The 25,000-nt window shown below is 37.9% G+C and overlaps 9 non-coding genes across 9 annotated transcripts; all 9 read right to left on the bottom strand.

Annotated features, from left to right (window-relative positions):
• Positions 1-4,178: 4,178 nt before the first annotated feature.
• On the bottom strand, positions 4,179-4,260 carry TRNAS-AGA (transfer RNA serine (anticodon AGA)). The gene has a single exon. It is a non-coding gene; the product is annotated as a tRNA-Ser (tRNA).
• Positions 4,261-10,188: 5,928 nt separating this feature from the next.
• On the bottom strand, positions 10,189-10,260 carry TRNAQ-UUG (transfer RNA glutamine (anticodon UUG)). The gene has a single exon. It is a non-coding gene; the product is annotated as a tRNA-Gln (tRNA).
• A 654-nt stretch (positions 10,261-10,914) lies between these two features.
• TRNAS-UGA (transfer RNA serine (anticodon UGA)) lies at positions 10,915-10,996 on the bottom strand. Its single transcript has one exon. It is a non-coding gene; the product is annotated as a tRNA-Ser (tRNA).
• A 1,624-nt stretch (positions 10,997-12,620) lies between these two features.
• TRNAS-UGA (transfer RNA serine (anticodon UGA)) lies at positions 12,621-12,702 on the bottom strand. Its single transcript has one exon. It is a non-coding gene; the product is annotated as a tRNA-Ser (tRNA).
• Positions 12,703-13,627: 925 nt separating this feature from the next.
• Positions 13,628-13,699, bottom strand: TRNAQ-UUG (transfer RNA glutamine (anticodon UUG)). Its single transcript has one exon. It is a non-coding gene; the product is annotated as a tRNA-Gln (tRNA).
• Positions 13,700-15,351: 1,652 nt separating this feature from the next.
• Positions 15,352-15,423, bottom strand: TRNAQ-UUG (transfer RNA glutamine (anticodon UUG)). Its single transcript has one exon. It is a non-coding gene; the product is annotated as a tRNA-Gln (tRNA).
• Positions 15,424-19,525: 4,102 nt separating this feature from the next.
• TRNAS-UGA (transfer RNA serine (anticodon UGA)) lies at positions 19,526-19,643 on the bottom strand. The gene is made up of 2 exons: positions 19,607-19,643; positions 19,526-19,570 (listed from the first exon to the last, which is right to left on the bottom strand). It is a non-coding gene; the product is annotated as a tRNA-Ser (tRNA).
• Positions 19,644-20,515: 872 nt separating this feature from the next.
• TRNAQ-UUG (transfer RNA glutamine (anticodon UUG)) lies at positions 20,516-20,587 on the bottom strand. Its single transcript has one exon. It is a non-coding gene; the product is annotated as a tRNA-Gln (tRNA).
• A 655-nt stretch (positions 20,588-21,242) lies between these two features.
• TRNAS-UGA (transfer RNA serine (anticodon UGA)) lies at positions 21,243-21,324 on the bottom strand. Its single transcript has one exon. It is a non-coding gene; the product is annotated as a tRNA-Ser (tRNA).
• Positions 21,325-25,000: the final 3,676 nt, after the last annotated feature.

Raw genomic sequence — 25,000 nt, forward strand, 5'->3', positions numbered from 1 at the left:
TTGCTTGTTTCATCTTAAACATTGGGCATCGTCGATCTGAGTGCAGATGGAAAAATCGAAATGTGTGCCCAGGTTCTACTGAGATTTGAACTCAGATCACTGGATTCAAAGTCAAGAGTGCTAACCATAACATCATGGAACCAACCATGCCTCAGACATGGCTGCGGCTTGTTGTGCTGAATAAAGCATATGAAATCGTGAACGATGGCGAAAACAGGCTCCAAAGCTGCAGTGCAAATCTGCATTCATACACAATGGTAAATTGATATCTTATAACCTTTCATTCCACAAATTTACCAACATTTCCACGATATCACAGCTAGCGCAGTTTGAAATGTTGATGAAAAGTGGCTAGTGAAAAGATTGCTGTATCTGTTACTTGGAAAAAGTGTGAAAAAAATAAATTGCAAAACTTATACTGTTAGAAAACTGTTCATCCAGTAGTCGATAAAGATTAGCATTGCATGGTAAAAGGCTTCATCTGAGAGATAATTTAAGGTTTGTGCAAATCAAAGTGCATGTCCCAGTCCATTAGCCAGGACAGCGGTCTGTGGCTGCTGGACAAGATCAAGAGAAAATCCTCTTACCTGATGGCACCCACGGTGCTTCTTTTGATTAGCGGCAAGTAGCACATGTAATGTTGCTACAGAATAGATTATCTAAAGAACAGTCAAAGATAAAGTCAGTTTGGTCGAGGAAACTCGCTCCATCACAGATCACTGTCATGGGGAATAGACTAGTAAACATGCAAATTGAACAACAAAGATAAAAGGTCAAAAAAATATAGAAACATAGACATAATCGGCAGGATTTGAACCTGCGCGGGGAGACCCCAATGGATATCTAGTCCATCGCCTTAACCACTCCGCCACGACTACTCAGACGTCAAGCTGTTATGAGTTTCACACACGTTTTCTAATAGCACCATGATCAAGCTCAGTGATCAACCCTCTGGAAGACATCTCAGAAAATGAAAAGAAAATACAAGGTCTCAGTAAAATGCAAAAATCTGATTTAAAGTCATCATCAATGGGAACCATTCACAGTTTAAAGCTTTTCCCTCTTCATAATGTGGATTTGGAGTCAGTCAGCTCCAAAAACATCCTTAAAAATAATCCGAAAATGCTGAGAAGACTGAAAATAATCATTTCCAAGTAAAAAAGACTTGGTGTTCATTTGATCAGGCTTTGGAGCGTATATTAACCATGTCAAGTTTCCAAAAATGTCCAGCGGTTAACTGAAATTACCATATCAATCTTCAGATGTTTTTCACTTTGAACAGCTCCATACCTATACTACAAGTCAACGGTAAGGTTCGAAAGACCCTATAAAGGGTCCTGATTGACTTTTGTGTGCTACAAAAAAAGCCACAAAACACATTAAAAAGACGCCGAAAAGAATTTTTAGAAAAACACCACCAAAAATGTTTATAAGGCACTTTAGGAAATTCTGGAAAACACAAGAAAAGATGGCTTAGAGAAAAATCAAAAACACTTCCTGAAGCCATTTTGGCTTCAAATCCTTGTCAGATTCACCCACTTGGAAAGAGTGTTATGTGAATAATGAGATTGCTTGGTATGACATTGACAATGAGTGACATAAACAATTTTAATTTTTGCTAATCCTACTTGATTGACAGCTTTGACCATGGTATTCCATGAATCCTTGAACTCTTTTTTTGTCTTTTATTATGTGGATTTTAAATTGCTTGTTTCATCATAAACATTGGGCATCGTCGATCTGAGTGCAGATGGAAAAATCGAAATGTGTGCCCAGGTTCCACTGAGATTTGAACTCAGATCACAGGATTCAAAGTCCAGAGTGCTAACCATTACACAGTCATGGCTGCGGCTTGTTGTGCAGAATAAAGCATATGAAATCGTGAACGATGGCGAAAACAGGCTCCAAAGCTGCAGTGCAAATCTGCAATCATACACAATGGTAAATTGATATCTTATAGCCTTTCATTCCACAAATTTACCAACATTTCCACGATATCACAGCTAGGACAGTTTGAAATGTTGATGAAAAGTGGCTAGTAAAAAGATTGCTGTATCTGTTACTTGGAAAAAGTGTGAAAAAAATAAATTGCAAAACTTATACTGTTAGAAAACTGTTCATCCAGTAGTTGATAAAGATTAGCATTGCATGGTAAAAGGCTTCGAGAGATAATTTAAGGTTTGTGCAAATCAAAGTGCATGTCCCAGTCCATTAGCCAGGACAGCGGTCTGTGGCTGCTGGACAAGATCAAGAGAAAAACCTCTTACCTGATGGCACCCACGGTGCTTCTTTTGATTAGCGGCAAGTCGCACATGTAATGTTGCTCCAGAATAGATTATCTAAAGAACAGTCAAAGATAAAGTCAGTTTGGTCCTAGAAACTCGCTCCATCACAGATCACTGTCATGGGGAATAGACTAGTAAACATGCAAATTGAACAACAAAGATAAAAGGTCAAAAAGTTTTGGAAACATTGACGTAGTCGGCAGGATTTGCACCTGCGCGGGGAGACCCCAATGGATTTCTTGCCCATCGCCTTAACCACTCGGCCACGACTACTCGGACATCAAGCTGTTAAGAGTTTCACACACGTTTTCTAATAGCACCATGGCCAAGCTCAGTGATCAACCCTCTGGAAGACATCTCAGAAAATGAAAAGAAAATACAAGGTCTCAGTAAAATGCAAAAATCTGATTTAAAGTCATCATCAATGGGAACCATTCACAGTTTAAAGCTTTTCCCTTTCATAATGTGGTTTTGGAGTCAGTCAGCTCCAAAAACATCCTTAAAAATAATCCGAAAATGCTGAGAAGACTGAACATAATAATTTCCAAGTAAAAAAGACTTGATGTTCATTTGATCAGGCTTTGGAGCATCTATTAACCATGTCAAGTTTCCAAAAATGTCCAGCGGTTAACTGAAATTACCATATCAATCTTCAGCTGTTTTTCACTTTGAACAGCTCCATACCTAAACTACAAGTCAACGGTAAGGTTCGAAAGACCCTATAAAGGGTCCTGATTGACTTTTGAGTGCTACAAAAAAAGCCACAAAAGACGCCGAAAAGAATTTTTAGAAAAACACCACCAAAAATGTTTATAAGGCACTTTAGGAAATTCTGGAAAACACAAGAAAAGATGGCTTAGAGAAAAATCAAAAACACTTCCTGAAGCCATTTTGGCTTCAAATCCTTGTCAGATTCACCCACTTGGAAAGAGTGTTATGTGAATATTGACTCAAGTCACAGAGTATGAGATTGCTTGGTATGACATAGACAATGAGTGACATAGACAATTTTAATTTTTGCTAATCCTACTTGATTGACAGCTTTGACCATGAATCCTTGAACTCTTTTTTTGTCTTTTATTATGTGGATTTTAAATTGCTTGTTTCATCTTAAACATTGGGCATCGTCGATCTGAGTGCAGATGGAAAAATCAAAATGTGTGCCCAGGTTCTACTGAGATTTGAACTCAGATCACTGGATTCAAAGTCTAGAGTGCTAACCATTACACCAGGGAACCAACAATGACACAGTCATGGCTGCGGCTTGTTTTGCTGAATAAAGCATATGAAATCGTGAACGATGGCGAAAACAGGCTCCAAAGCTGCAGTGCAAATCTGCAATCATACACAATGGTAAATTGATATCTTATAAACTTTCATTCCACAAATTTACCAACATTTCCACGATATCACAGCTAGCGCAGTTTGAAATGTTGATGAAAAGTGGCTAGTAAAAAGATTGCTGTATCTGTTACTTGGAAAAAGTGTGAAAAAAATAAATTGCAAAACTTATACTGTTAGAAAACTGTTCATCCAGTAGTCGATAAAGATTAGCATTGCATGGTAAAAGGCTTCATCTGAGAGATAATTTAAGGTTTGCGCAAATCAAAGTGCATGTCCCAGTCCATTAGCCAGGACAGCGGTCTGTGGCTGCTGGACAAGATCGAGAGAAAAACTTCTTACCTGATGGCACCCACGGTGCTTCTTTTGATTAGCAGCAAGTCGCACATGTAATGTTGCTCCAGAATAGATTATCTAAAGAACAGTCAAAGATAAAGTCAGTTTGGTCCTAGAAACTCGCTCCATCACAGATCACTGTCATGGGGAATAGACTAGTAAACATGCAAATTGAACAACAAAGATAAAAGGTCAAAAAGTTATTTTAAACATAGACGTAGTCGGCAGGATTTGCACCTGCGCGGGGAGACCCCAATGGATTTCTAGCCCATCGCCTTAACCACTCGGCCACGACTACTCGGATGTCAAGCTGTTATGAGCTTCACACATGTTTTCTTATTAGAAAACTATTGCACCAAGTTATTGCACCATGATCACGCTCAGTGATCAACCCTCTGGAAGACATCTCAGAAAATGAAAAGAAAATACAAGGTCTCAGTAAAATACAAAAATCTGATTTAAAGTCATCATCAATGGGAACCATTCACAGTTTAAAGCTTTTCCCTCTTCATAATGTGGATTTGGAGTCAGTCAGCTCCAAAAACATCCTTAAAAATAATCCGAAAATGCTGAGAAGACTGAACATAATCATTTCCAAGTAAAAAAGACTTGATGTTCATTTGATCAGGCTATGGAGCGTCTATTAACCATCTGAAGTTTCCAAAAAATGTCCAGCAGTTAACTGAAATTACCATCTCAATCTTCAGCTGTTTTTCACTTTGAACAGCTCCATACCTATAATACAAGTCAAGGGTAAGGTTCGAAAGACCCTATAAAGGGTCCTGATTGACTTTTGTGTGCTACAAAAAAAGCCACAAAACACATTCAAAAGATGCCGAAAAGAATTTAAAAAAAACACCACCAAAAATGTTTATAAGGCACTTTAGGAAATTCTGGAAAACACAAGAAAAGATGGCTTAGAGAAAAATCGAAAACACTTCCTGCAGCCATTTTGGCTTCAAATCCTTGTCAGACTAACCCACTTGGAAAGAGTGTTATGTGAATATTGACTCTATTCACAGAGTATGAGATTGTTTGGTATGACATAGACAATTTTAATTTTTGCTAATCCTACTTGATCCTAATCCTACTGCTTTGACGATGGTATTCCATGAATCCTTGAACTCTTTTTTTGTCTTTTATTATGTGGATTTTAAATTGCTTGTTTCATCATAAACATTGGGCATCGTCGATCTGAGTGCAGATGGAAAAATCGAAATGTGTGCCCAGTTTCTACTGAGATTTGAATTCAGATAACAGGATTCAAAGTCCAGAGAGCTAACCATTACACCATGGAACCAACCATTACACAGTCATGGCTGCGGCTTGTTGTGCTGAATAAAGCATATGAAATCGTGAACGATGGCGAAAACAGGCTCCAAAGCTGCAGTGCAAATCTGCAATCATACACAATGGTAAATTGATATCTTATAACCTTTCATTCCACAAATTTACCAACATTTCCACGATATCACAGCTAGGACAGTTTGAAATGCTGATGAAAAGTGGCTAGTAAAAAGATTGCTGTATCTGTTACTTGGAAAAAGTGTGAAAAAAATAAATTGCAAAACTTATGCTGTTAGAAAACTGTTCATCCAGTATTTGATAAATATTAGCATTGCATGGTAAAAGGCTTCATCTGAGAGATAATTTAAGGTTTGTGCAAATCAAAGTGCATGTCCCAGTCCATTAGCCAGGACAGCGGTCTGTGGCTGCTGGACAAGATCAAGAGAAAAACCTCTTACCTGATGGCACCCAAGGTGCTTCTTTTGATTAGCGGCAAGTCGCACATGTAATGTTGCTCCAGAATAGATTATCTAAAGAACAGTCAAAGATAAAGTCAGTTTGGTCCTAGAAACTCGCTCCATCACAGATCACTGTCATGGGGAATAGACTAGTAAACATGCAAATTGAACAACAAAGATAAAAGGTCAAAAAGTTTTTGAAACACTCGGCCACGACTACTCGGACGTCAAGCTGTTATGAGTTTCACACATGTTTTCTAATAGCACCATGATCAAGCTCAGTGATCAACCCTCTGGAAGACATCTCAGAAAATGAAAAGAAAATACAAGGTCTCAGTAAAATGCAAAAATCTGATTTAAAGTCATCATCAATGGGAACCATTCACAGTTTAAAGCTTTTCCCTCTTCATAATGTGGATTTGTAGTCAGTCAGCTCCAAAAACATCTTTAAAAATAATCCAAAAATGCTGAGAAGACTGAACATAATCATTTCCAAGTAAAAAAGACTTGATGTTCATTTGATCAGGTTTTGGAGCGTCTATTAATCATCTCAAGTTTCCAAAAATGTCCAGCGGTTAACTGAAATTACCATATCAATCTTCAGCTGTTTTTCACTTTGAACAGCTCCATACCTATAATACAAGTCAACGGTAAGGTTCGAAAGACCCTATAAAGGGTCCTGATTGACTTTTGTGTGCTACAAAAAAAGCCACAAAACACATTCAAAAGACGCCGAAAAGAATTTTTAGAAAAACACCACCAAAAATGTTTATAAGGCACTTTAGGAAATTCTGGAAAACACAAGAAAAGATGGCTTAGAGAAAAATCAAAAACACTTCCTGAAGCCATTTTGGCTTCAATTCCTTGTCAGATTCACCCACTTGGAAAGAGTGTTATGTGAATATTGACTCAAGTCACAGAGTATGAGATTGCTTGGTATGACATAGACAATTTTAATTTTTGCTAATCCTACTTGATTGACAGCTTTGACCATGGTATTCCATGAATCCTTGAACCCTTTTTTGTCTTTTATTATGTGTATTTTAAATTGCTTGTTTCATCATAAACATTGGGCATCGTCGATCTGAGTGCAGATGGAAAAATTGAAATGTGTGCCCAGGTTCCACTGAGATTTGAATTCAGATAACAGGATTCAAAGTCCAGAGTGCTAACCATTACACCATGGAACCAACCATTACACAGTCATGGCTGCGGCTTGTTGTGCTGAATAAAGCATATGAAATCGTGAACGATGGCGAAAACAGGCTCCAAAGCTGCAGTGCAAATCTGCAATCATACACAATGGTAAATTGATATCTTATAACCTTTCATTCCACAAATTTACCAACATTTCCATGACATCACAGCTAGGACAGTTTGAAATGTTGATGAAAAGTGGCTAGTAAAAAGATTGCTGTATCTGTTACTTGGAAAAAGTATGAAAAAAATAAATTGCAAAACTTATACTGTTAGAAAACTGTTCATCCAGTAGTTGATAAAGATTAGCATTGCATGGTAAAAGGCTTCATCTGAGAGATAATTTAAGGTTTGTGCAAATCAAAGTGCATGTCCCAGTCCATTAGCCAGGACAGCGGTCTGTGGCTGCTGGACAAGATCAAGAGAAAAACCTCTTACCTGATGGCACCCACGGTGCTTCTTTTGATTAGCGGCAAGTCGCACATGTAATGTTGCTCCAGAAAAGATTATCTAAAGAACAGTCAAAGATAAAGTCAGTTTGGTCCTAGAAACTCGCTCCATCACAGATCACTGTCATGGGGAATAGACTAGTAAACATGCAAATAGAACAACAAAGATAAAAGGTCAAAAAGTTTTTGAATCATAGACGTAGTCGTCAGGATTTGAACATGCGCGGTGAGACACCAATGGATTTCTAGTCCATCGCCTTATCCACTCGGCCACGACTACTCGGACGTCAAGCTGTTATGAGTTTCACACTTGTTTTCTAATAGCACCATGATCAAGCTCAGTGATCAACCCTCTGGAAGACATCTCAGAAAATGAAAAGAAAATACAAGGTCTCAGTAAAATGCAAAAATCTGATTTAAAGTCATCATCAATGGGAGCCATTCACAGTTTAAAGCTTTTCCCTCTTCATAATGTGGATTTGGAGTCAGTCAGCTCCAAAAACATCCTGAAAAATAATCCAAAAATGCTGAGAAGACTGAACATAATCATTTCCAAGTAAAAAAGACATGATGTTCATTTGATCAGGCTTTGGAGCGTCTATTAACCATCTCAAGTTTCCAAAAATGTCCAGCGGTTAACTGAAATTACCATATCAATCTTCACCTGTTTTTCACTTTGAACAGCTCCATACCTATAATACAAGTCAACGGTAAGGTTCGAAAGACCCTATAAAGGGTCCTGATTGACTTTTGTGTGCTACAAAAAAAGCCACAAAACACATTCAAAAGACGCCGAAAAGAATTTTTAGAAAAACACACCAAAAATGTTTATTAGGCACTTTAGGAAATTCTGGAAAACACAAGAAAAGATGGCTTAGAGAAAAATCAAAAACACTTCCTGAAGCCATTTTGGCTTCAAATCCTTGTCAGATTCACCCACTTGGAAAGAGTGTTATGTGAATATTGACTCAAGTCACAGAGTATGAGATTGCTTGGTATGACATAGACAATGAGTGATATTGACAGCTTTGACCATGAATCCTTTTTTTGTCTTTTATTATGTGGATTTTAAATTGCTTGTTTCATCATAAACATAGGGCATTGTCGATCTGAGTGCAGATGGAAAAATCGAAATGCACTCTGGATTCAAAGTCCAGAGTGCTAACCATTACACCATGGAACCAACCATGACATAGTCATGGCTGCGGCTTGTTGTGCTGAATAAAGCATATGAAATCGTGAACGATGGCGAAAACAGGCTCCAAAGCTGCAGTGCAAATCTGCAATCATACACAATGGTAAATTGATATCTTATAACCTTTCATTCCACAAATTTACCAACATTTCCACGATATCACAGCTAGGACAGTTTGAAATGTTGATGAAAAGTGGCTAGTAAAAAGATTGCTGTTTCTGTTACTTGGAAAAAGTGTGAAAAAAATAAATTGCAAAACTTATACTGTTAGAAAACTGTTCATCCAGTAGTCGATAAAGATTAGCATTGCATGGTAAAAGGCTTCATCTGAGAGATAATTTAAGGTTTGTGCAAATCAAAGTGCATGTCCCAGTCCATTAGCCAGGACAGCGGTCTGTGGCTGCTGGACAAGATCAAGAGAAAAACCTCTTACCTGATGGCACCCACGATGCTTCTTTTGATTAGCGGCAAGTCGCACATGTAATGTTGCTCCAGAATAGATTATCTAAAGAACAGTCAAATATAAAGTCAGTTTGGTCCTAGAAACTCGCTCCATCACAGATCACTGTCATGGGGAATAGACTAGTAAACATGCAAATTGAACAACAAAGATAAAAGGTCAAAAAGTTATTTTAAACATAGACGTAGTCGGCAGGATTTGCACCTGCGCGGGGAGACCCCAAAGGATTACTAGCCCATCGCCTTAACCACTCGGCCACGACTACTCAGACGTCAAGCTGTTATGAGTTTCACACACGTTTTCTAATAGCACCATGATCAAGCTCAGTGATCAACCCTCTGGAAGACATCTCAGAAAATGAAAAGAAAATACAAGGTCTCAGTAAAATGCAAAAATCTGATTTAAAGTCATCATCATCAATGGGAACCATTCACAGTTTAAAGCTTTTCCCTCTTCATAATGTGGATTTGGAGTCAGTCAGCTCCAAAAACATCCTTAAAAATAATCCGAAAATGCTGAGAAGACTGAACATAATCATTTCCAAGTAAAAAAGACTTGATGTTCATTTGATCATGCTTTGGAGCGTCTATTAACCATCTCAAGTTTCCAAAAATGTCCAGCGGTTAACTGAAATTACCATATCAATCTTCAGATGTTTTTCACTTTGAACAGCTCCATACCTATAATACAAGTCAAGGGTAAGGTTCGAAAGACCCTATAAAGGGTCCTGATTGACTTTTGTGTGCTACAAAAAAAGCCACAAAACACATTCAAAAGACGCCGAAAAGAATTTTTAGAAAAACACACCAAAAATGTTTATTAGGCACTTTAGGAAATTCTGGAAAACACAAGAAAAGATGGCTTAGAGAAAAATCAAAAACACTTCCTGAAGCCATTTTGGCTTCAAATCCTTGTCAGATTCACCCACTTGGAAAGAGTGTTATGTGAATATTGACTCAAGTCACAGAGTATGAGAATACTTCGTATGACATAGACAATGAGTGATAGACAATTTTAATTTTTGCTAATTATACTTGATTGACAGCTTTGACCATGGTATTCCATGAATCCTTGAACTCTTTTTTTGTCTTTTATTATGTGTATTTTAAATTGCTTGTTTCATCATAAACATTGGGCATCGTCGATCTGAGTGCAGATGGAAAAATCGAAATGTGTGCCCAGGTTCCACTGAGATTTGAACTCAGATCACAGGATTCAAAGTCCAGAGTGCTAACCATTACACCATGGAGCCAAACATTATATAGTCATGGCTGCGGCTTGTTGTGCTGAATAAAGCATATGAAATCGTGAACGATGGCGAAAACAGGCTCCAAAGCTGCAGTGCAAATCTGCAATCATACACAATGGTAAATTGATATCTTATAACCTTTCATTCCACAAATTTACCAACATTTCCACGATATCACAGCTAGCGCAGTTTGAAATGTTGATGAAAAGTGGCTAGTAAAAAGATTGCTGCATCTGTTACTTGGAAAAAGTGTGAAAAAAATAAATTGCAAAACTTATACTGTTAGAAAACTGTTCATCCAGTAGTCGATAAAGATTAGCATTGCATGGTAAAAGGCTTCATCTGAGAGATAATTTAAGGTTTGTGCAAATCAAAGTGCATGTCCCAGTCCATTAGCCAGGACAGCGGTCTGTGGCTGCTGGACAAGATTGAGAGAAAAAAATCTTACCTGATGGCACCCACGGTGCTTCTTTTGATTAGCGGCAAGTCGCACATGTAATGTTGCTCCAGAATACATTATCTAAAGAACAGTCAAAGATAACGTCAGTTTGGTCCTAGAAACTCGCTCCATCACAGATCACTGTCATGGGGAATAGACTAGTAAACATGCAAATTGAACAACAAAGATAAAAGGTCAAAAAGTTAGTGAAACATAGACGTAGTCGGCAGGATTTGAACCTGCGCGGGGAGACCCCAATGGATTTCAAGTCCATCGCCTTAACCACTCGGCCACGACTACTCGGACGTCACCCTGTTATGAGCTTCACACATGTTTTCTAATAGCACCATGATCACGCTCAGTGATCAACCCTCTGGAAGACATCTCAGAAAATGAAAAGAAAATACAAGGTCTCAGTAAAATGCAAAAATCTGATTTAAAGTCATCATCAATGGGAACCATTCACAGTTTAAAGCTTTTCCCTCTTCATAATGTGGATTTGGAGTCAGTCAGCTCCAAAAACATCCTTAAAAATAATCCGAAAATGCTGAGAAGACTGAACATAATCATTTCCAAGTAAAAAAGACTTGATGTTCATTTGATCAGGCTTTGGAGCATCTATTAACCATCTCAAGTTTCCAAAAATGTCCAGCGGTTAACTGAAATTACCATATCAATCTTCAGCTGTTTTTCACTTTGAACAGCTCCATACCTATAATACAAGTCAACGGTAAGGTTCGAAAGACCCTATAAAGGGTCCTGATTGACTTTTGTGTGCTACAAAAAAAGCCACAAAACACATTCAAAAGACGCCGAAAAGAATTTTTAGAAAAACACCACCAAAAATGTTTATAAGGCACTTTAGGAAATTCTGGAAAACACAAGAAAAGATGGCTTAGAGAAAAATCAAAAACACTTCCTGAAGCCATTTTGGCTTCAAATCCTTGTCAGATTCACCCACTTGGAAAGAGTGTTATGTGAATATTGACTCAAGTCACAGAGTATGAGATTACTTGGTATGACATAGACAAATTTAATTTTTGCTAATCCTACTTGATTGACAGCTTTGACCATGGTATTCCATGAATCCTTGAACTCTTTTTTGTCTTTTATTATGTGGATTTTAAATTGCTTGTTTCATCATAAACATTGGGAATCGTTGATCTGAGTGCAGATGGAAAAATCAAAATGTGTGCTCAGGTTCTACTGAAATTTGAACTCAGATAACTGGATTCAAAGTCCAGAGTGCTAACCATTACACCATGGAACCAACCATGACGCAATCATGGCTGCGGCTTGTTTTGCTGAATAAAGCATATGAAATCGTGAACGATGGCGAAAACAGGCTCCAAAGCTGCAGTGCAAATCTGCAATCATACACAATGGTAAATTGATATCTTATAACCTTTCATTCCACAAATTTACCAACATTTCCACGATATCACAGCTAGCGCAGTTTGAAATGTTGATGAAAAGTGGCTAGTAAAAAGATTGCTGTATCTGTTACTTGGAAAAATTGTGAAAAAAATAAATTGCAAAACTTATACTGTTAGAAAACTGTTCATCCAGTAGTTGATAAAGATTAGCATTGCATGGTAAAAGGCTTCATCTGAGAGATAATTTAAGGTTTGTGCAAATCAAAGTGCATGTCCCAGTCCATTAGCCAGGACAGCGGTCTGTGGCTGCTGGACAAGATCGAGAGAAAAACCTCTTACCTGATGGCACCCACGGTGCTTCTTTTGATTAGCGGCAAGTCACACATGTAATGTTGCTCCAGAATAGATTATCTAAAGAACAGTCAAAGATAACGTCAGTTTGGTCCTAGAAACTCGCTCCATCACAGATCACTCTCATGGGGAATAGACTAGTAAACATGCAAATTGAACAACAAAGATAAAAGGTCAAAAAGTTATTGAAACATAGACGTAGTCGGCAGGATTTGAACCTGCGCGGGGAGACCCCAATGGATATCAAGTCCATCGCCTTAACCACTCGGCCACGACTACTCAGATGTCAAGCTGTTATGAGCTTCACACATGTTTTCTTATTAGAAAACTATTGCACCAAGTTATTGCACCATGATCACGCTCAGTGATCAACCCTCTGGAAGACATCTCAGAAAATGAAAAGAAAATACAAGGTCTCAGTAAAATGCAAAAATCTGATTTAAAGTCATCATCAATGGGAACCATTCACAGTTTAAAGCTTTTCCCTCTTCATAATGTGGATTTGGAGTCAGTCAGCTCCAAAAACATCCTTAAAAATAATCCGAAAATGCTGAGAAGACTGAACATAATCATTTCCAATTAAAAAAAACTTGATGTTCATTTGATCAGGCTTTGGAGCGTCTATTAACCATCTCAAGTTTCCAAAAATGTCCAGCGGTTAACTGAAATTACCATATCAATCTTCAGCTGTTTTTCACTTTGAACAGCTCCATACCTATAATACAAGTCAACGGTAAGGTTCGAAAGACCCTATAAAGGGTCCTGATTGACTTTTGTGTGCTACAAAAAAAGCCACAAAACACATTCAAAAGACGCCAAAAAGAATTTTTAGAAAAACACCACCAAAAATGTTTATAAGGCACTTTAGGAAATTCTGGAAAACACAAGAAAAGATGGCTTAGAGAAAAATCAAAAACACTTCCTGAAGCCATTTTGGCTTCAAATCCTTGTCAGATTCACCCACTTGGAAAGAGTGTTATGTGAATATTGACTCAAGTCAATATTGAATATGAGATTACTTGGTATGACATAGACAATTTTAATTTTTGCTAATCCTACTTGATTGACAGCTTTGACCATGGTATTCCATGAATCCTTGAACTCTTTTTTGTCTTTTATTATGTGGATTTTAAATTGCTTGTTTCATCATAAACATTGGGCATCGTTGATCTGAGTGCAGATGGAAAAATTGAAATGTGTGCTCAGGTTCTACTGAGATTTGAACTCAGATCACTGGATTCAAAGTCCAGAATGCTAACCATTACACCATGGAACCATCCATGATGCAATCATGGCTGCGGCTTGTTTTGCTGAATAAAGCATATGAAATCGTGAACGATGGCGAAAACAGGCTCCAAAGCTGCAGTGCAAATCTGCAATCATACACAATGGTAAATTGATATCTTATAACCTTTCATTCCACAAATTTACCAACATTTCCACGATATCACAGCTAGGACAGCTTGAAATGTTGATGAAAAGTGGCTAGTAAAAAGATTGCTGTATCTGTTACTTGGAAAAAGTGTGAAAAAAATAAATTGCAAAACTTATACTGTTAGAAAACTGTTCATCCAGTAGTCGATAAAGATTAGCATTGCATGGTAAAAGGCTTCATCTGAGAGATAATTTAAGGTTTGTGCAAATCAAAGTGCATGTCCCAGTCCATTAGCCAGGACAGCGGTCTGTGGCTGCTGGACAAGATCAAGAGAAAAACCTCTTACCTGATGGCACCCACGATGCTTCTTTTGATTAGCGGCAAGTCGCACATGTAATGTTGCTCCAGAATAGATTATCTAAAGAACAGTCAAATATAAAGTCAGTTTGGTCCTAGAAACTCGCTCCATCACAGATCACTGTCATGGGGAATAGACTAGTAAACATGCAAATTGAACAACAAAGATAAAAGGTCAAAAAGTTATTTTAAACATTGACGTAGTCGGCAGGATTTGCACCTGCGCGGGGAGACCCCAAAGGATTTCTAGCCCATCGCCTTAACCACTCGGCCACGACTACTCAGACGTCAAGCTGTTATGAGTTTCACACACGTTTTCTAATAGCACCATGATCAAGCTCAGTGATCAACCCTCTGGAAGACATCTCAGAAAATGAAAAGAAAATACAAGGTCTCAGTAAAATGCAAAAATCTGATTTAAAGTCATCATCAATGGGAACCATTCACAGTTTAAAGCTTTTCCCTCTTCATAATGTGGATTTGGAGTCAGTCAGCTCCAAAAACATCCTTAAAAATAATCCGAAAATGCTGAGAAGACTGAACATAATCATTTCCAAGTAAAAAAGACTTGATGTTCATTTGATCAGGCTTTGGAGCGTCTATTAACCATCTCAAGTTTCCAAAAATGTCCAGCGGTTAACTGAAATTACCATATCAATCTTCAGCTGTTTTTCACTTTGAACAGCTCCATACCTATAATACAAGTCAACGGTAAGGTTCGAAAGACCCTATAAAGGGTCCTGATTGACTTTTGTGTGCTACAAAAAAAGCCACAAAACACATTCAAAAGACGCCGAAAAGAATTTTTAGAAAAACACCACCAAAAATGTTTATAAGGCACTTTAGGAAATTCTGGAAAACACAAGAAAAGATGGCTTAGAGAAAAATCAAAAACACTTCCTGAAGCCATTTTGGCTTCAAATCCTTGTCAGATTCACCCACTTGGAAAGAGTGTTATGTGAATATTGACTCAAGTCACAGAATATGAGATTGCTTGGTATGACATAGACAATGAGTGATATAGACAATTTTAATTTTTGCTAATCCTACTTGATTGACAGCTTTGATCATGGTATTCCATGAATCCTTGAACCCTTTTTTTGTCTTTTATTATGTGGATTTTAAATTGCTTGTTTCATCATAAACATTGGGCATCGTCGATCTGAGTGCACATGGAAAAATTGAAATGTGTGCCCAGGTTCCACTGAGATTTGAACTCAGATCACTGGATTCAAAGTCCAGAGTGCTAACGATTACACCATGGAACCAACCATGACTCAGTCATGGCTGCGGCTTGTTGTGCTGAATAAAGCATATGAAATCGTGAACGATGGCGAAAACAGGCTCCAAAGCTGCAGTGCAAATCTGCAATCATACACAATGGTAAATTGATATCTTATAACCTTTCATTCCACAAATTTACCAACATTTCCACGATATCACAGCTAGCGCAGTTTGAAATGTTGATGAAAAGTGGCTAGTAAAAAGATTGCTGTATCTGTTACTTGGAAAAAGTGTGAAAAACACAAATTGCAAAAATTATACTGTTAGAAAACTGTTCATCCAGTAGTCGATAAAGATTAGCATTGCATGGTAAAAGGCTTCATCTGAGAGATAATTTAAGGTTTGTACAAATCAAAGTGCATGTCCCAGTCCATTAGCCAGGACAGCGGTCTGTGGCTGCTGGACAAGATCAAGAGAAAAACCTCTTACCTGATGGCACCCACGGTGCTTCTTTTGATTAGCGGCAAGTCGCACATGTAATGTTGCTCCAGAATAGATTATCTAAAGAACAGTCAAAGATAAAATCAGTTTGGTCCTGGATACTCGCTCCATCACAGATCACTGTCATGGGGAATAGACTAGTAAACATGCAAATTGAACAACAAAGATAAAAGGTCAAAAAGTTATTTTAAACATAGACGTAGTCGGCAGGATTTGCACCTGCGCGGGGAGACCCCAATGGATTTCTAGCCCATGGCCTTAACCACTCGGCCACGACTACTCAGACGTCAAGCTGTTATGAGTTTCACACACGTTTTCTAATAGCACCATGATCAAGCATAGTGATCAACCCTCTGGAAGACATCTCAGAAAAAGAAAAGAAAACACAAGGTCTCAGTAAAATGCAAAAATCTGATTTAAAGTCATCATCAATGGGAACCATTCACAGTTTAATGCTTTTCCCTCTTCATAATGTGGATTTGGAGTCAGTCAGCTCCAAAAACATCCTTAAAAATAATACGAAAATGCTGAGAAGACTGAACATAATCATTTCCAAGTAAAAAAGACTTGATGTTCATTTGATCAGGCTTTGGTGCGTCTATTAACCATCTCAAGTTTCCAAAAATGTCCAGCGGTTAACTGAAATTACCATATCAATCTTCAGCTGTTTTTCAATTTGAACGGCTCCATACCTATACTACAAGTCAACGGTAAGGTTCGAAAGACCCTATAAAGGGTCCTGATTGACTTTTGTGTGCTACAAAAAAAGCCACAAAACACATTCAAAAGACGCCGAAAAGAATATTTAGAAAAACACCACCAAAAATGTTTATAAGGCACTTTAGGAAATTCTGGAAAACACAAGAAAAGATGGCTTAGAGAAAAATCAAAAACACTTCCTGAAGCCATTTTGGCTTCAAATCCTTGTCAGATTCAGCCACTTGGAAAGAGTGTTATGTGAATATTGACTCAAGTCACAGAGTATGAGATTGCTTGGTATGACATAGACAATGAGTGATATAGACAATTTTAATTTTTGCTAATCCTACTTGATTGACAGCTTTGATCATGGTATTCCATGAATCCTTAAACCCTTTTTTTGTCTTTTATTATGTGGATTTTAAATTGCTAGTTTCATCATAAACATTGGGCATCGTCGATCTGAGTGCACATGGAAAAATTGAAATGTGTGCCCAAGTTCCTCTGAGATTTGAACTCAGATCACTGGATTCAAAGTCCAGAGTGCTAACGATTACACCATGGAACCAACCATGACTCAGTCATGGCTGCGGCTTGTTGTGCTGAATAAAGCATATGAAATCGTGAACGATGGCAAAAACAGGCTCCAAAGCTGCAGTGCAAATCTGCAATCATACACAATGATAAATTGATATCTTATAACCTTTCTTTCCACAAATTTACCAACATTTCCACGATATCACAGTTAGCGCAGTTTGAAATGTTGATGAAAAGTGGCTAGTAAAAAGATTGCTGTATCTGTTACTTGGAAAAAGTGTGAAAAACATAAATTGCAAAACTTATACTGTTAGAAAACTGTTCATCCAGTAGTCGATAAAGATTAGCATTGCATGGTAAAAGGCTTCATCTGAGAGATAATTTAAGGTTTCTACAAATCAAAGTGCATGTCCCAGTCCATTAGCCAGGACAGCGGTCTGTGGCTGCTGGACAAGATCAAGAGAAAAACCTCTTACCTGATGGCACCCACGGTGCTTCTTTTGATTAGCGGCAAGTCGCACATGTAATGTTGCTCCAGAATAGATTATCTAAAGAACAGTCAAAGATAAAATCAGTTTGGTCCTGGAAACTCGCTCCATCGCAGATCACTGTCATGGGGAATAGACTAGTAAACATGCAAATTGAACAACAAAGATAAAAGGTCAAAAAGTTATTTTAAACATAGATGTAGTCGGCAGGATTTGCACCTGCGCGGGGAGACCCCAATGGATTTCTAGCCCATCGCCTAAACCACTCGGCCACGACTACTCAGACGTCAAGCTGTTATGAGTTTCACACACGTTTTCTAATAGCACCATGATCAAGCATAGTGATCAACCCTCTGGAAGACATCTCAGAAAAAGAAAAGAAAACACAAGGTCTCAGTAAAATGCAAAAATCTGATTTAAAGTCATCATCAATGGGAACCATTCACAGTTTAATGCTTTTCCCTCTTCATAATGTGGATTTGGAGTCAGTCAGCTCCAAAAACATCCTTAAAAATAATACGAAAATGCTGAGAAGACTGAACATAATCATTTCCAAGTAAAAAAGACTTGATGTTCATTTGATCAGGCTTTGGTGCGTCTATTAACCATCTCAAGTTTCCAAAAATGTCCAGCGGTTAACTGAAATTACCATATCAATCTTCAGCTGTTTTTCACTTTGAACGGCTCCATACCTATACTACAAGTCAACGGTAAGGTTCGAAAGACCCTATAAAGGGTCCTGATTGACTTTTGTGTGCTACAAAAAAAGCCACAAAACACATTCAAAAGACGCCGAAAAGAATATTTAGAAAAACACCACCAAAAATGTTTATAAGGCACTTTAGGAAATTCTGGAAAACACAAGAAAAGATGGCTTAGAGAAAAATCAAAAACACTTCCTGAAGCCATTTTGGCTTCAAATCCTTGTCAGATTCAGCCACTTGGAAAGAGTGTTATGTGAATATTGACTCAAGTCACAGAGTATGAGATTGCTTGGTATGACATAGACAATGAGTGATATAGACAATTTTAATTTTTGCTAATCCTACTTGATTGACAGCTTTGATCATGGTATTCCATGAATCCTTGAAACCTTTTTTTGTCTTTTATTATGTGGATTTTAAATTGCTAGTTTCATCATAAACATTGGGCATCGTCGATCTGAGTGCACATGGAAAAATTGAAATGTGTGCCCAAGTTCCACTGAGATTTCAACTCAGATCACTGGATTCAAAGTCCAGAGTGCTAACCATTACACCATGGAAACAACCATGATGCAATAATGGCTGCGGCTTGTTTTGCTGAATAAAGCATATGAAATCGTGAACGATGGCGAAAACAGGCTCCAAAGCTGCAGTGCAAATCTGCAATCATACACAATGGTAAATTGATATCTTATAACCTTTCATTCCACAAATTTACCAACATTTCCACGATATCACAGCTAGCGCAGTTTGAAATGTTGATGAAAAGTGGCTAGTAAAAAGATTGCTGTATCTGTTACTTGGAAAAAGTGTGAAAAAAATAAATTGCAAAACTTATACTGTTAGAAAACTGTTCATCCAGTAGTCGATAAAGATTAGCATTGCATGGTAAAAGGCTTCATCTGAGAGATAATTTAAGGTTTGTGCAAATCAAAGTGCATGTCCCAGTCCATTAGCCAGGACAGCGGTCTGTGGCTGCTGGACAAGATCGAGAGAAAAACCTCTTACCTGATGGCACCCACGGTGCTTCTTTTGATTAGCGGCAAGTCGCACATGTAATGTTGCTCCAGAATAGATTATCTAAAGAACAGTCAAAGATAACGTCAGTTTGGTCCTAGAAACTCGCTCCATCACAGATCACTGTCATGGGGAATAGACTAGTAAACATGCAAATTGAACAACAAAGATAAAAGGTCAAAAAGTTATTGAAACATAGACGTAGTCGGCAGGATTTGAACCTGCGCAGGGAGACCCCAATGGATTTCAAGTCCCCAATGGATTTCAAGTCCCCAATGGATTTCAAGTCCATCGCCTTAACCACTCGGCCACGACTACTCGGACGTCATCCTGTTATGAGCTTCACACATGTTTTCTAATAGCACCATGATCACGCTCAGTGATCAACCCTCTGGAAGACATCTCAGAAAATGAAAAGAAAATACAAGGTCTCAGTAAAATGCAAAAATCTGATTTAAAGTCATCATCAATGGGAACCATTCACAGTTTAAAGCTTTTCCCTCTTCATAATGTGGATTTGGAGTCAGTCAGCTCCAAAAACATCCTTAAAAATAATCCGAAAATGCTGAGAAGACTGAACATAATCATTTCCAAGTAAAAAAGACTTGATGTTCATTTGATCAGGCTTTGGAGCATCTATTAACCATCTCAAGTTTCCAAAAATGTCCAGCGGTTAACTGAAATTACCATATCAATCTTCAGATGTTTTTCACTTTGAACAGCTCCATACCTATAATACAAGTCAACGGTAAGGTTCGAAAGACCCTATAAAGGGTCCTGATTGACTTTTGTGTGCTACAAAAAAAGCCACAAAACACATTCAAAAGACGCCGAAAAGAATTTTTAGAAAAACACCACCAAAAATGTTTATAAGGCACTTTAGGAAATTCTGGAAAACACAAGAAAGGATGGCTTAGAGAAAAATCAAAAACACTTCCTGAAGCCATTTTGGCTACAAATCCTTGTCAGATTCACCCACTTGGAAATAGTGTTATGTGAATATTGACTCAAGTCACAGAGTATGAGATTGCTTGGTATGACATAGACAATGAGTGATATTGACAGCTTTGACCATGAATCCTTGAATTCTTTTTTTGTCTTTAATTATGTGGATTTTAAATTGCTTGTTTCATCATAAACATTGGGCATCGTCGATCTGAGTGCAGATGGAAAAATCGAAATGTGTGCCCAGGTTCCACTGAGATTTGAACTCAGATCACTGGATTCAATGTCCAGAGTGCTAACCATTACACCATGGAACCAACCATGTCATAGTCATGGCTGCGGCTTGTTGTGCTGAATAAAGCATATGAAATCGTGAACGATGGCGAAAACAGGCTCCAAAGCTGCAGTGCAAATCTGCAATCATACACAATGGTAAATTGATATCTTATAACCTTTCATTCCACAATTTTACCAACATTTCCACGATATCACAGCTAGGACAGTTTGAAATGCTGATGAAAAGTGGCTAGTAAAAAGATTGCTGTATCTGTTACTTGGAAAAAGTGTGAAAAAAATACATTGCAAAACTTATACTGTTAGAAAACTGTTCATCCAGTAGTCAATAAAGATTAGCATTGCATGGTAAAAGGCTTCATCTGAGAGATAATTTAAGGATTGTGCAAATCAAAGTGCATGTCCCAGTCCATTAGCCAGGACAACGGTCTGTGGCTGCTGGACAAGATCAAGAGAAAAACCTCTTACCTGATGGCACCCACGGTGCTTCTTTTGATTAGCGGCAAGTCGCACATGTAATGTTGCTTCAGAATAGATTATCTAAAGAACAGTCAAATATAAAGTCAGTTTGGTCCTAGAAACTCGCTCCATCACAGATCACTGTCATGGGGAATAGACTAGTAAACATGCAAATTGAACAACAAAGATAAAAGGTCAAAAAGTTATTTTAAACATAGACGTAGTCGGCAGGATTTGCACCAGCGCGGGGAGACCCCAATGATTTTCAAGTCCATCGCCTTAACCACTCGGCCACGACTACTCGGACGTCAAGCTGTTATGAGCTTCACACATGTTTTCTAATAGCACCATGATAACGCTCAGTGATCAACCCTCTGGAAGACATCTCAGAAAATGAAAAGAAAATACAAGGTCTCAGTAAAATGCAAAAATCTGATTTAAAGTCATCATCAATGGGAACCATTCACAGTTTAAAGCTTTTCCCTCTTCATAATGTGGATTTGGAGTCAGTCAGCTCCAAAAACATCCTTAAAAATAATCCAAAAATGCTGAGAAGACTGAACATAATCATTTCCAAGTAAAAAAGACTTGATGTTCATTTGATCAGGCTTTGGAGCGTCTATTAACCATCTCAAGTTTCCAAAAATGTCCAGCGGTTAACTGAAATTACCATATCAATCTTCAGATGTTTTTCACTTTGAACAGCTCCATACCTATAATACAAGTCAACGGTAAGGTTCGAAATACCCTATAAAGGGTCCTGATTGACTTTTGTGTGCTACAAAAAAAGCCACAAAACACATTCAAAAGACGCCGAAAAGAATTTTTAGAAAAACACCACCAAAAATGTTTATAAGGCACTTTAGGAAATTCTGGAAAACACAAGAAAAGATGGCTTAGAGAAAAATCAAAAACACTTCCTGAAGCCATTTTGGCTTCAAATCCTTGTCAGATTCACCCACTTGGAAAGAGTGTTATGTGAATAATGAGATTGCTTGGTATGACATTGACAATGAGTGACATAAACAATTTTAATTTTTGCTAATCCTACTTGATTGACAGCTTTGACCATGGTATTCCATGAATCCTTGAACTCTTTTTTTGTCTTTTATTATGTGGATTTTAAATTGCTTGTTTCATCATAAACATTGGGCATCGTCGATCTGAGTGCAGATGGAAAAATCGAAATGTGTGCCCAGGTTCCACTGAGATTTGAATTCAGATCACAGGATTCAAAGTCCAGAGTGCTAACCATTACACCATGGAACCAACCATTACACAGTCATGGCTGCGGCTTGTTGTGCTGAATAAAGCATATGAAATTGTGAACGATGGCGAAAACAGGCTCCAAAGCTGCAGTGCAAATCTGCAATCATACACAATGGTAAATTGATATCTTATAACCTTTCATTCCACAAATTTACCAACATTTCCACGATATCACAGCTAGGACAGTTTGAAATGTTGATGAAAAGTGGCTAGTAAAAAGATTGCTGTATCTGTTACTTGGAAAAAGTGTGAAAAAAATAAATTGCAAAACTTATACTGTTAGAAAACTGTTCATCCAGTAGTTGATAAAGATTAGCATTGCATGGTAAAAGGCTTCATCTGAGAGATAATTTAAGGTTTGTGCAAATCAAAGTGCATGTCCCAGTCCATTAGCCAGGACAGCGGTCTGTGGCTGCTGGACAAGATCAAGAGAAAAACCTCTTACCTGATGGCACCCACGGTGCTTCTTTTGATTAGCGGCAAGTCGCACATGTAATGTTGCTCCAGAATAGATTATCTAAAGAACAGTCAAAGATAAAGTCAGTTTGGTCCTAGAAACTCGCTCCATCACATATCACTGTCATGGGGAATAGACTAGTAAAAATGCAAATTGAGCAACAAAGGTAAAAGGTCAAAAAGTTATTGAAACATAGACGTAGTCGGCAGGATTTGAACCTGCGCGGTTCAAAGGCTTTCTAGTCCATCGCCTTAACCACTCGGCCACGACTACTCAAACGTCAAGTTGTTATGATTTTCACACACATTTTCTAATAGCTCCATGATCAAGCTCAGTGATCAACCCTCTGGAAGACATCTCAGAAAAAGAAAAGAAAATACAAGGTCTCAGTAAAATGCAAAAATCTGATTTAAATTCATCATCCATGGGAACCATTCACAGTTTAAAGCTTTTCCCTCTTCATAATGTGGATTTGTAGTCAGTCAGCTCCAAAAACATCTTTAAAAATAATCCAAAAATGCTGAGAAGACTGAACATAATCATTTCCAAGTAAAAAAGACTTGATGTTCATTTGATCAGGCTTTGGAGCGTCTATTAACCATCTCAAGTTTCCAAAAATGTCCAGCGGTTAACTGAAATTACCATATCAATCTTCAGCTGTTTTTCACTTTGAACAGCTCCATACCTATAATACAAGTCAACGGTAAGGTTCGAAAGACCCTATAAAGGGTCCTGATTGACTTTTGTGTGCTACAAAAAAAAGCCACAAAACACATTCAAAAGACGCCGAAAAGAATTTTTAGAAAAACACCACCAAAAATGTTTATAAGGCACTTTAGGAAATTCTGGAAAACACAAGAAAAGATGGCTTAGAGAAAAATCAAAAACACTTCCTGAAGCCATTTTGGCTTCAAATCCTTGTCAGATTCACCCACTTGGAAAGAGTGTTATGTGAATAATGAGATTGCTTGGTATGACATTGACAATGAGTGACATAAACAATTTTAATTTTTGCTAATCCTACTTGATTGACAGCTTTGACCATGGTATTCCATGAATCCTTGAACTCTTTTTTTGTCTTTTATTATGTGGATTTTAAATTGCTTGTTTCGTCATAAACATTGGGCATCGTCGATCTGAGTGCAGATGGAAAAATCGAAATGTGTGCCCAGGTTCCACTGAGATTTGAACTCAGATCACAGGATTCAAAGTCCAGAGTGCTAACCATTACACAGTCATGGCTGCGGCTTGTTGTGCAGAATAAAGCATATGAAATCGTGAACGATGGCGAAAACAGGCTCCAAAGCTGCAGTGCAAATCTGCAATCATACACAATGGTAAATTGATATCTTATAACCTTTCATTCCACAAATTTACCAACATTTCCACGATATCACAGCTAGGACAGTTTGAAATGTTGATGAAAAGTGGCTAGTAAAAAGATTGCTGTATCTGTTACTTGGAAAAAGTGTGAAAAAAATAAATTGCAAAACTTATACTGTTAGAAAACTGTTCATCCAGTAGTTGATAAAGATTAGCATTGCATGGTAAAAGGCTTCATCTGAGAGATAATTTAAGGTTTGTGCAAATCAAAGTGCATGTCCCAGTCCATTAGCCAGGACAGCGGTCTGTGGCTGCTGGACAAGATCAAGAGAAAAACCTCTTACCTGATGGCACCCACGGTGCTTCTTTTGATTAGCGGCAAGTCGCACATGTAATGTTGCTCCAGAATAGATTATCTAAAGAACAGTCAAAGATAAAGTCAGTTTGGTCCTAGAAACTCGCTCCATCACAGATCACTGTCATGGGGAATAGACTAGTAAACATGCAAATTGAACAACAAAGATAAAAGGTCAAAAAGTTATTGAAACATAGACGTAGTCGGCAGAATTTGAACCTGCGCGGGGAGACCCCAATGGATTTCAGACCACTCGGCCACGACTACTCAGACGTCAAGCTTTTATGAGTTTCACACATGTTTTCTAATAGCACCATGATCAAGCTCAGTGATCAACCCACTGGAAGACATCTCAGAAAATGAAAAGAAAATACAAGGTCTCAGTAAAATGCAAAATCTGATTTAAAGTCATCATCAATGGGAACCATTCACAGTTTAAAGCTTTTCCCTCTTCATAATGTGGATTTGGAGTCAGTCAGCTCCAAAAACATCCTTAAAAATAATCCAAAAATGCTGAGAAGACTGAACATAATCATTTCCAAGTAAAAAAGACTTGATGTTCATTTGATCAGG

This window comes from Dendrobates tinctorius, unplaced genomic scaffold, assembly GCF_039654945.1.
Source record: "Dendrobates tinctorius isolate UK_male_01 unplaced genomic scaffold, ASM3965494v1 ptg000462l, whole genome shotgun sequence".
Classification (NCBI taxonomy): Eukaryota; Metazoa; Chordata; class Amphibia; order Anura; family Dendrobatidae; genus Dendrobates; species Dendrobates tinctorius.